The sequence below is a fragment of the Mus caroli genome, unplaced genomic scaffold (assembly GCF_978045245.1).
Source record: "Mus caroli unplaced genomic scaffold, Mus_caroli_1 scaffold_19, whole genome shotgun sequence".
Taxonomy (NCBI): domain Eukaryota; kingdom Metazoa; phylum Chordata; class Mammalia; order Rodentia; family Muridae; genus Mus; species Mus caroli.
The window spans coordinates 72,671,356-72,682,934 of NW_028227274.1; the positions used below are offsets into that span (position 1 = coordinate 72,671,356).

The 11,579-nt window shown below is 44.6% G+C and overlaps 1 pseudogene; it reads right to left on the reverse strand.

The window, feature by feature from the left end:
* Positions 1-2,202: 2,202 nt before the first annotated feature.
* Positions 2,203-2,951, reverse strand: LOC110285053 (lipid transport auxiliary protein 1-like; annotated as a pseudogene).
* Positions 2,952-11,579: the final 8,628 nt, after the last annotated feature.

An 11,579-nucleotide genomic window follows, 5' to 3' on the forward strand; every position in this document is an offset into this window, starting at 1 on the left:
AGCACTTTGCTTCTGCTTAAGAGTTTTGCAAAAGGGACAGGTTAACAGTGGCTGGGCTTTCAAGGAAGGTTCCAGAAAAGGTGGTACTTGAGCCAGGTTTTGTAAATGACCTAGAGAAAGAAGAGGGCGCTTTGAGTTGAGTCCCTTTCAGGAGGATTGTTGTGAGAAGTGGACTCTACTCAGTGTGACCATCTGTCTTAGCTACGGGATGTCAGAGTTTTGGGTATTGATCAGACAGACTCATTTTACAAACAAGAAAAGGATGATCTAAGTGCTGAACGATTTTAAAGGACAACTCAGTTGCTTACAAAATGCCAGTATCTGCACATGTCACCTTAGGTCCTGTTATTCCCAAGTCATAGGGACCTCAAAGACCACTGAGGAGCCAATTGCAATGCAAACACGTAAGGGTCTTTTTTTTTTTTGGTTTTTCAAGACAGGGTTTCTCTGTATAGCCCTGGCTGTCCTAGAACTCACTTTGTGACACGTCCAGCAGGTCCAGTTATTCGAGGGCCTCGAGGGGACCTTCTCCTAAGAACCAAATTGGGAATAGAGAGAGAGAAGGGTCTTGTGCGAATAACAACACGGAAACGTTCTGAATTGCATCAAGACCCCACTGTATTGATAAATGCCCAAGGCTTAAATGCACAAGCAAAAGGGGAAGTACCTTTCAGCAGGAAGGATGGGGCAGTAGAATTGCACAAGGAAAAGGGGAAGTACAGGTACTTATCGGTGGGAGGGGTGGGGCAATAGAATTGCACATTCTTTAGGCAGTTACACGGGGAAGCAGGAACTTGGCAGTATCAGGGTATCTTGAGGTCAGGACATCCAGCGCTGACTTAGGGCTGGAACATCTGTGGTTGTTCTCAGAGGTGGCCCGCTTTTGACCCTCTTTTCTTCTCGGGAGGAGAGGCCCAATTTAGAGATCAGGACAATAGTGTTGCCTTAATAGCTCCCAACAACTTTGTAGACCAGGCTGGCCTTGAACTCAGAAATCCTTCTGCCTCTGCCTCCCAAGTGCTGGGATTAAAGGCATGCGCCACTACGCCTGGCTTTTTTTTTTTTAAGAATTATTTATTTAATGTATATGAGTACACTGTTGCTGTCTTCAGACACACCAGAAGAAGGTATTGGATTCCCATTAAAGATGGTTATGAGCCACCATGTGATTGCTGGGAATTGAACTCAGGACCTCTGGAAGAGCAGTCAGTGATCTTAACTTCTGAGCCATCTCTCCAGGCCCCAAGGGTCTTTATTCCAAGTTCATGAGCAAGGACTCTCGCCCTCACTGTCACAGCAGGTCAGAAATGAGAGCCCCGAGTCTAGGGGTGTGGGATATTTATTGTAGTTACAGCAAGCCTGAGGAATTTCCATATGAGGCAGCAAGCTAGTATTTTAAAAACTGCATTTTGGGCATAATCTACAGGAACCAAACATGGGGGCAAAAATCACCTGATAAACAGAATGGCTAGGTTATATATTTTCTACAGGATGTCGTAGGTTGTGTACATAGTTTTTCAAATCCTGGTTTTTTTTTTAATGGTTTTATAGTTGTTAATTTTATTATGTACTTTGTAAACTGAGACTAATACACTGGCATTAGAGGAAACCACTTCTTTACATTGTCTCACCATCGTGGCATAGGTTATGCCAAGTGCCAGAATGTTCCTTTCTACTTGTCATAATAAGTACTGGGTGAAGGTGGGGACAGGTCCTTCTACTTTAGGAAAGTCATGTTCGTGTCACAATACACCTAGTTTAAATGGAGCACCAAAATTCCAGAGGACGTCCTACCCACTCTCTCAATCTCCTTTCCCCGAGAGGTCCTGGCTGACTTTTTCACCGATCAAATCTGAGATGTTCTAAACCCAAATATTTCTATTCACTTGGGTGCGATGGGGTAGACACAGAAGACGCCTCACCTCAACTTACACCTTTGGGACTAAACAACATTGAACAAGGTAGGTTGGATTACAGTCAAAAATCAAGTGAAGATTTTACAAGGAAGCTTCAACAGAAATGTTAAGAATGACATTTGAATTCAAATCCAGAAGAAGCGAGACTGGGAGATACTGAGGTCTTAGCCAATATCAGGAAGTAGTGGGAACGACACTGTTCTGTACGAATGCTTTGGCCAATAAAGCCTGGGGCTGCTGAACCAGATATCCCGAGTGCTGCACAGCTGGCATGTGTGCAGCTCCATCACAGAGTGCTTTCCAGTATGTGGTCGTTGTCTTTAAAGCTCGTCAGAGGAAGTGCTTAGGGCATTTGCTCTTCTGACTGGAGGGCGGTATGTGATCTGGATTGTTGTTAGCAACATTTCAGGTGGCTGAGGTAGGGCTTTGGCTGCTGACTGGTGTCATCTCTGAGAATTCCCAATTCATGCTTTGCTCACAGTGGCCAGCTCACTCAAGGCTTCCTGATATGGCAAGCACTCACTCTGGCCAAAGACCCCTGTCCCATTGCGCGTGCGGTCCCATATGCATCCAGGAGGGCCTTTCTAACACCCTTGAAAGGAGGGCTAGTGTTTCACAGATCTAGCAAGTAGGAGCAGAAATTCTTACCCATTACAGAACAGGGGTGCCAGCCTTCAGCATGAAATGGGATCTCAGAGGCATGGATGGCATCTAGGGCTTTTGTCCTGTATAGAAAGTTGTAGCAACTTTGATTCCCCTGGGTTTCCAGCTGCAGTAGTCTGCTATCATCATCTACAAGGTTCTGGGGTTCATACCTGATATCCTGAGCCCCAGGTAGTTGAATATCGATCTCCTCTTTTAAGTCCTTGGGGGCATTGTGTCCCGCAGGGACATGAGGTCCCCTTCTAGAATTCATTGCAAAGCGCATGATTTGTCTCTTCACAAAAAAATAAATAACAGTAAGAATACCAGGCTCCCGTACACCATCACAGGCAGGACATTCACTCCAGGAAGCCAGTTACTGCTAGACGCCATCGTCTCTCTCTCCGGGAATGCCTGCTAGGATAGTCCCACTGCAGTCACGAGTTAGCACAGGCTCTGCCGAAGCCAGGGCACCTAGGTTCCTTGGAGCTCTCTGGCCATTTCCATATGACTTTCTGTGAAAAGCCAGGCTAGAGTTCGTCAGAAAACATAGTGGATGGGTGCACTAGTTAAGCATAGCTCAAATTCTTTTTTTTTTTTTTTTTTTTTTTTTTTTGGTTTTTTGAGACAGGGTTTCTCTGTATAGCCCTGGCTGTCCTGGAACTCACTTTGTAGACCAGGCTGGCCTCGAACTCAGAAATCCGCCTGCCTCTGCCTCCCGAGTGCTGGGATTAAAGGCATGTGTCACCACACCGGGCTCAAATCCTATTTTTAATGATGGTTCTTAAATGCCTTAATCTTCCTTGTAGCCCACCACTCTCCAGAGGTATCGGAAAAGAAAGGATATGGGGAAAGTGAACCTATTTAGAAAAGATTCTTTGGAGCATTTCCCATCTGTGTTGTCTGGAAATCAGCAGTTCAGTTCACAGGTTGGCAGCGGCAGCTCGATCCACTCGCAAACACCTCACAGATACACCAGTAGTCCAGTTCGGTAGAGTCAGGTTAGCAACAGTAGTGACCCGACCTAGCAGAGACACCCCAGGCCTTGGCACTAGTCAGCAGGAGGGACCAACAGGAACACCAGGAGAAGTTCTAGGCTGTACCTCTCTCAGGGAAGCAAAGATCAGCGAAGTTGTGAGACCCACAAGCGTTGCACTGCTAGCTGTACCAGCAAGCCAAGCTCATTCTCTGTCACTCAGTCACTCTGTGGAGTCCTATTTATACCCTCCAAACATCACGTGTCCTTCACATGCCTTGCCTCGGCAAAACACCATCCAACCGACTTTCCAATGAACTCTTTATAGCCCTGGCTGTCCTGGAACTCGCTTTGTAGACCAGGCTGGCCTCAAACTCAGAAATCCACCTGCCTCTGCCTCCCTTGTGCTGGGATTAAAGGCATGCGCCACCATGCCCGGCTTCCAATGAACTCTTATGTTTCCACTTCAACCTTGACCTTGTTGCTATAGCCAGTTGCTAAGAGGGGGGAGGGTTGTCATAGGATGTTTGCTCAAGTGGACTTTGTGCACTCTCAAAAACAGATTGCTTGGGCCTTACAGATACTAGCATGTAATTATGGCTAAAATACCTGACAGGAACAACTACAGAAAGGAAAGGTTCATTTGAGTTCATGGTTTCAGGGAAGTTCAGTCCATCATGGTAGGGGAAGCACAACACAGTGTATGGTAGTAAGTAGCAGGGAGCGCTGGAGGCTCCTCCCATTGCCCTGGACAGGAAGCAGGAGCTGGACTACAGTCTTCAAAGACCTGACTGAAGTGACCTTCTTCTGCCAGCCAGGCTTTGCCTGCACAACCTCCCCACTCAGTGCCGCCAGCTGGGGAACAAGTATTTACAGTGTCAACCATAGGGGACATTTCAGAGTCAACCCAAAGTAGTTCATGACCAGATGATCTACTGTATTGAGTTGTGTTGGGTGCACGCCAGACAGAAGCTAGAGAGGGTATGGGCGACCAAACAAAGCCACCTGCAGGTGGGAGAGAGGGCTCTGGGAGTGAATGGGTAGCTGGAAGCTAACTAAGGTAAGGATCTGATGATCTCACCCACTCCTAAGAAGGAATGCTAATAGACCTTATCTCGTGATGGCCTTGTTCAATAGTCACAGCTGTTCTGATAAGATAGTAATGGCCGTGATAAGGGCAGAGGACAGCATTTCACAACACTACCTGGACTCCCTTCTCACTCAGGGCATAGCCTTTAATTTAAATTATTGTGTGAGCATTTGCCTGCATTGCCTGCATGGATGAGTGGGGAGTGTCTCTGGCTTCTGAGGGCATATTCTTGACTATATTGTTTATACTGGGCATAGTCAAGTGAGCTGGAGACTCCAAGAAGAGGTCGGTATACTAGCAACACCAGGCAACAGGGGCCCACAGAGTCTTAGCAACGTGGAGAATTAAGACCTGGCTGGTTGGCCTACTTCTAAGCTAGTCAAGGGTCAAGAAGTCAAAGACCTGAGAACCCTAGAGACCACCTAACCTTAGGGAGTTCAAGGAGGTAACACAGCCCAGAATTAGCCCTCAACACTTGCTAAGTGTAAGGACACTAGGAACATCACAGACCCTAACGCATGCCATGTCCCTGCAGCGAAGCTTTGTAGAGTCCTAGAAATATTTAGTTTCCCTTCCTAATTTAGTTTTACTCTTTTAAAAAAGGACAACGAGGTTTTCAGACTTGAGCATCAATTCTGTTTTCTAATGCCATTATTATTACTTAGCAACAATACGTATGTATTTGGTGTTTGGCAAGCATATGTACCACGGACATTTGACAGGGATAGGGTTTTGCTTGTTTGTTTGTTTTTATATATATGAGCTGTGACACACACACACATAGGGCATAACTCTAGAGCCACCAGCGGCTACGGAGAAGTGGGTACCTGGAAGTGTAGGACCCCAAATATGGGGACCCCCACTCTAGTCCAGGGACAGGAAACACCCACGAACACAAGAATCTTCTCTTGTTGCAAGACGCACTAGGCTTTATTGGCAGAGCTCTGGGTCGACACGTACCTCACTCAGGAGGCAGGGGAGTCGACCCTGGGGCTCGGAAGCTAGGGGTTTTTAAAGAAGCAAAGGGTTAGGAGTACAAGGAATTTTGACAAAGGCACGGGATTGGTTCATTAACAGAAAGATTACAGGTCAGCAAAAAGGGGCATCAAAACTTTGTTCCGGTGGGCTTGGGGCTTATCTTTGTTCACATAACAACCAATTGATGTATGACTTTACCCGGCACCAAGGGGTAATAGACAGAGGGGAGGTTCCGGCCACATGGTGTTGACTTTAGACAAGATGACCCTGCCTGTCCTCGGATTGAGGGGAGATTCTGGCCAGATGGTGTTAACTTAGATAATGTAGCCCTATTTGTCCTTGAATACCTTTTCATCTTTACAGCCAAGATGTTCTTAGGAATGCCTTAACAACAGCCCTGCCCTGGCATGTCTGGGGGCTGTTCTGCTTTCTTCTCAGTCCCAGGACAACTCACAAGTTACAATATTTCATCTTCCTTCAGAAGGAGAGCTGGGGATGGATGGTCAGGATGGAAGAGAGAGGAATGAGACCAAGATAGAGTTTCTGATCAAGCCCCAATGTTTAATTCTTAAGTCTGAATTTAAAGGGGGGAACCCATCCCCCGCCCCTTGCCAGGCTCTCTTCTGACCAGCTCAGCAGCTCAGCAGGTAGTGGCTTCTTGCAGGAAGCTGCAGATGTGGCAGGACAATAGAGTTCACCTAGGTCAGAAGACCCTACCCTAGGTGGGCTAGCCGACTGTGGCAAAACAAGGTCTGATTTAAGGAGGGACGGCACATAAGTCCATCAAATTTTCTACACACTTCATCCAGATGAACATGCTGAACATGCTGGGCATGGTGGCACACATTTTTAGATTCCAGACCTTGAAAGGCAGAGGCAGATGGGTCTCTGTGAGTTCAAGGCCCCTAGGTTGGCACAGCAAGTTCCAGAGCTACATAATAAGACACTGACTAAAAAACAAAACGGAACAGACAGAAAGACACTGAACATTCACAGCATCCCAGAGGGTCCTCTCAGGCCTCCGAGCTTTTGCTCCCTCATCAGCCATCAATGATTGGTTTCTGATACTGTCCACAGCCTTCTGAAAGACTCTAAGACTCCCAAAGGGAGACACTCACTCAAGCCTCGGGGCAGCCGCGCACCCAAGAAGACACTGAGACCGAACTTAAGATGTATAGAGAGTAAGATTTAATACAGCAACGACAAGAAAGCACATAAAAAGCACATATACCAGATATCTGGGGTTGAAACTCATGCAGCCAGCAAGGTGCAGAGGAGATTCGGCACCCAGCCCAAATTTTCACAGGCTTTTATAAGAAAAGGGCAAGGGGGGAACAGGGTGGAGAAAGTACAAATTTACGTCACTAAGGGGTTCTGCCAAGGGGCTTTCCAAAGGGGCTTTACGTAACCAAGGGGTCGTGTCCTATATTTTGGCAATGTACTCGATCTATTGGAACATTCTGGGGTAGTACCAGGAGGCCCCTATCTCAAAAATGTTCTTGGAACAGTCTTCAGTTAGGAGGGGTAGGACTAGGTTTTTTTCCAGGAGACCCTTATCTAAAAAATGTTCCCGGAACAGTTTTCATTTGGGAGGGGGTCGGACTTCTGGGGTGAAGAGTACTCTGGGGTAAAAAGTTCAGGTGTGTTCCAGGAACAATCTTCAGATGGGAGGGGTAAGAGGACCCTGGGCTGAAGAGTTCATGGAGAGTTCAGCTTTTCTTCTTTCACTTCTGTGTCTGGTTCCTTCTGTTCCACGTAGCTAAGTGACTCACCCCTGCTGGGGTAGGGACCCTTGGTTCTTTACTGTTCTCAGATAGTATTTCCGTGTTAGGAATCATCCAGTTTACTTATTTCCTCCCCCTTGTGGTCGTTTGTATTTAAACAGTCTTGCTTTAGAGCCTAAGTTAGTCTCAGACTCTCAGACCTCCTGCTTCTGTCTCCCTAAGGCTGGCATTACTGGCATTTATCACTGAGCCTGCTTGCCAATTCTCTTGTAGAAATGGATTATAACATAAAGTTGACGTAGGAGGAAACCCAGGCAGAGTGACTAAATCTCCAGTGTCAGGTCACGTAGCTGAAATGATCAGAGTTTGAGCCTAAGCTTTTCAGTTTCCATGTCCAGCACACTTCCTATGACCACTGAGAAGGAGCACCCTAGGAAAGCTTTCGTTTTAGACTGTAGAAATTTGAGCCATTGACTTATTTTTTTTTTAAAGATTTATTTATTTTATGTGAGAATACTGTTGCTCTCTTCAGACACAGCAGAAGAGGGCATCAGATCCCATTACAGGTGTTTGTGAGCCACCATGTGGTTGCTGGGAATTGAACTCAGGACCTCTGGAAGAGCAGACAGTGCTCTTAACCACTGAGCCATCTCTCTAGCCCTTGACTTATCTTTGAATCCCTTGAAAAGAACAAATGGTTTAACAACAACAATAAAAAGCAGAGAGAAAAAAAAATCCAGTTTACTAGGATTCTCAAGCCAAACAAACTAACAAACTAACAAACAAAAACCAAACAAATAAAAAAAAAAAAACCCCAAAACCCAGTAGCTAAATTAAAATGAACTCTAACGTGTGGTAGGCTTCAAATAAATGCTTAAAGGGTGATCCATATGCAAATTCCAAGTAAAATTGGTCCCCCTCCCCCTCCATTTACTTTTGTTGTTGTTACTAAATTATTTATCCTTTTAAAGGAATTCCAGGTAAGTTAAATGGTTCAAATGGTAGAGGAAGGAAAGGAGAGGGGAAGAGTCTGGGGTGGATTCAGTTCTCCAACTCTGCAGACGCAGCAAAATCTGATTGAAAATCAGAGAAAGTTAGTGTCTCACTTTAAATTGAATTTCATTCAATCATTTTACTATTTTTCATTTTACTGAGAAGCTACTTTTCCATATAATATGGTCTGATTGTGGTTTCTCCTGTTTCTGCTTCTCCCACTTCCTCTCCACATCCTCTCCTGTCTATATCCATACCCTTTCTGCCTCTGACTAGAAAACAAATAGGTTTCTGAGGATAATAACACAAATATAACAAGATGAAACAAAAGCAAACAAATTGGAGTAGGACCAGACAGACAAGGGAAAACAAATAAAACAAAAAAGGCGTAAGACACTGTGGAGGGGATCTTTTGTGCAATGTATGGCGGTTTCACCTGTCAATAAAAATATCTATGGCAAATGGGCTGAGGCAGGATTAGAAGGTGGGACATCCGGCAAAGAGGGAGTGAGTGAGGGATTCTGGGAAATAGTGAGGTAGAGGTTTGCTCCAGAGTCACATGGAGATGGTTTTGTGAACTGAAGACCATGTAACCAGCCATGTGGCGTGACTTGGAATTGAATAACAGAGTGATTTAGTTATGATCTAGTCAAGGAACGATCCAAGGCTTTTGGCCTGCGCATTTATTCATATAGAAGAAGTCTCGGAGTCATTATTTCAGGGATCAGAGAGAATGGATGGAAAAGCACGAGGTAAGAAACAGATAAAGGTGCGGAGACCTACTCGTTCGAACACTCAGAAATGCCATAAAAACATAAATCCAAACGCCATAATATATACACAAAATCAGTAGGGTGAAAAAGAGAATAAATAAATAAAATGATTTTTTTTAAAAGCCCTGATGTGACATTATGAGACTGGGAGCCTCCACATATGTCGTAGAGTTCATTTCCTGTAGGCCATGTTCAGCTTCACCTGCGGCCTACCCTTGAGAGTAGTTCCTGCCTTTCGTGAGACTCCCTCCCTCAGAGGAAACTAAGTTTTCATTTACAAGCGCTTAAGAGATAGTGTCTGGGTTGGGGTGGAGGCACATTTGTTATTGAACCAATTTAACCTTATCCGCATCTAGTTTGCAAAGGAATGAGACTCAGACTAAGGTTATTCTGTTTGGCTTTGACAATTACTAAGAGCTAATCCCTAACCTACTTCCTAACTGCTGACCTGGCTACCTCCCCAGGGTGTAGCCCAAATACTTGCTGTTTCTCCTGGCCCTCGTGCTCATGGTCCATCACCCCTCATGGCAGCTTCCTCCTCTCCCCACATCCTTCCTTCTCCCTCCCCTCTGCAACCCTCAACCCAGATAACTCAAAACCCACCTACCTCTCATCCATTTAGTATTTTGGCTGTCTCATTTTTACTTAACCAATAGTTTTAAGGGACAGGGTCTGCACAACAAAAGCTGGTGAATGTGAGAATTCACTCGCGGGCAACTAGATCTTCCGGTACAGAATTTAGCATACAATGCATACAATGCAGAGCCCGACCAGACCTCAGCACCGGGGTCCTCTTCTGGCTTTCAGCGCTGGTATGGGGGAGGCTCTGTGTCTGCTTCCTTAGTCTTTGTTAAATTCAACCGTCCTGCTGTGTTTACAAGGGAATCCTTCTGCCTCCTCTTCCAAAGGGTTCTCTGAGCCCTGAGGGGAGGGATCTGACTGAGAGAGAACATTAGCGCTGAGTGTTTCCAGGTCTCTCACTGGCTGTGTGTCCGTCCGTGTGGCTGTGTGTTCGTGTATTTGTATTCTCAGCCGTTCATCTTTACTTTTTCTGTTTAAATCGGTACCAATTTTTAAAATTTTTAAATTGGGTTATTTGTTTCCTTGATATTCATATTTTTAGTATATATATATTTTAGTATACATTTATATAATATACATTTATATAATATACATTTTTATTTGTTTATTTGTTTATTAAAAATATATACATTTTTATTTGGTTATTTGGTTATTTGTTTCCTTGATATTCATTTTTTAGTATATATATATATATTTTTAGTATACATTTATATAATATACATTTATATAATATACATTTTAGTATATATATATATATACACTAAAAAATGAATATCAAGGAAACAAATAACCTAATTTAAAAATTCATATATATATACATATATATATATGATATTAGCCTTCTATTAGATGTGTAGTAGGTAAAAAAATTCCTGTAACATATTTGTTCCCATCTGCTGCAGAAAGAATCTTCTTTGATAGACACTGTATCTAAGTACAGCAGAATGTCAAGGACTCGTTTTAATTATTATTTTTTTTTTTAAAAGAGCAGAAGTATTTGGTTTTCTCCTAGAACCCTGGCCTATCTTGCCTCAGCTTCCTGTCTATTTCCCAGTCACCCAGGCAGTGTCTATTATAGATGCCAACTTGTGGAATAGACCTTAAAGTCAAATGAGATATTGGTTGGTCACTCCTGCAAGCTTTGTGCTACCATTGCGCTATCCTACCTTGTAGACAGGACACCAAGGTAGATCAAAGGGTTTGTGGGTGGGTTGGTGTTTATGTTTCTCCTTTGGTAACACAAAACTACCTGGGTGACCAAGTTCGGTCAGTAAGCAGAACCTCCCCATGGCCTTTGCATCAGCTCCTGCCTCTAGATTCCTGCCCTGTTTGGTTCCTCATCCTGATTTCCTTTGACGATGAACAGTGATATGGAAGTGTAAGCTAAGTAAACATTTTCCTCCCTGTCTTAGTTAGGGTTTCATTGCTGTGAAGAGACACCATGACCAAGGCAACTCTTATAAAGGCAAATATTTAATTGGGGCTGGCTTACAGTTTCAGAGGTTCAGCTCATTATCATCATGGTGGGAAGCATGGCAGACTTGGTGCTGGAGGAGTCCAGAATTCTACATCTTTATCCAAAGTCAGCCAGAAGGAGACTCTCTTCTGCTCTGAATGGAGCTGGAGTACTAGGAGATCTCAAAGTCTGCCTACACAGTGACACATGTGCCAACAAGGCCACACCTCCTAATGGTGCCACCTCCCATGGGCCAAGCAAATTTGAACAACCACACTACCCGACTTGCTTTTGGTCACGGTGTTCCATCACAGCAATAGTAACCCTAAACAAGGAGAGTGTGACAATGTCTTAAAAGAAATCTGTTTTTTGGGAAGGCGGCGGCGGCAGCACCTGTGAGTGGAAGCTGGGGCAGGGCATGGTCGCGCCCGCGAGCGGCCGCTGGGTCC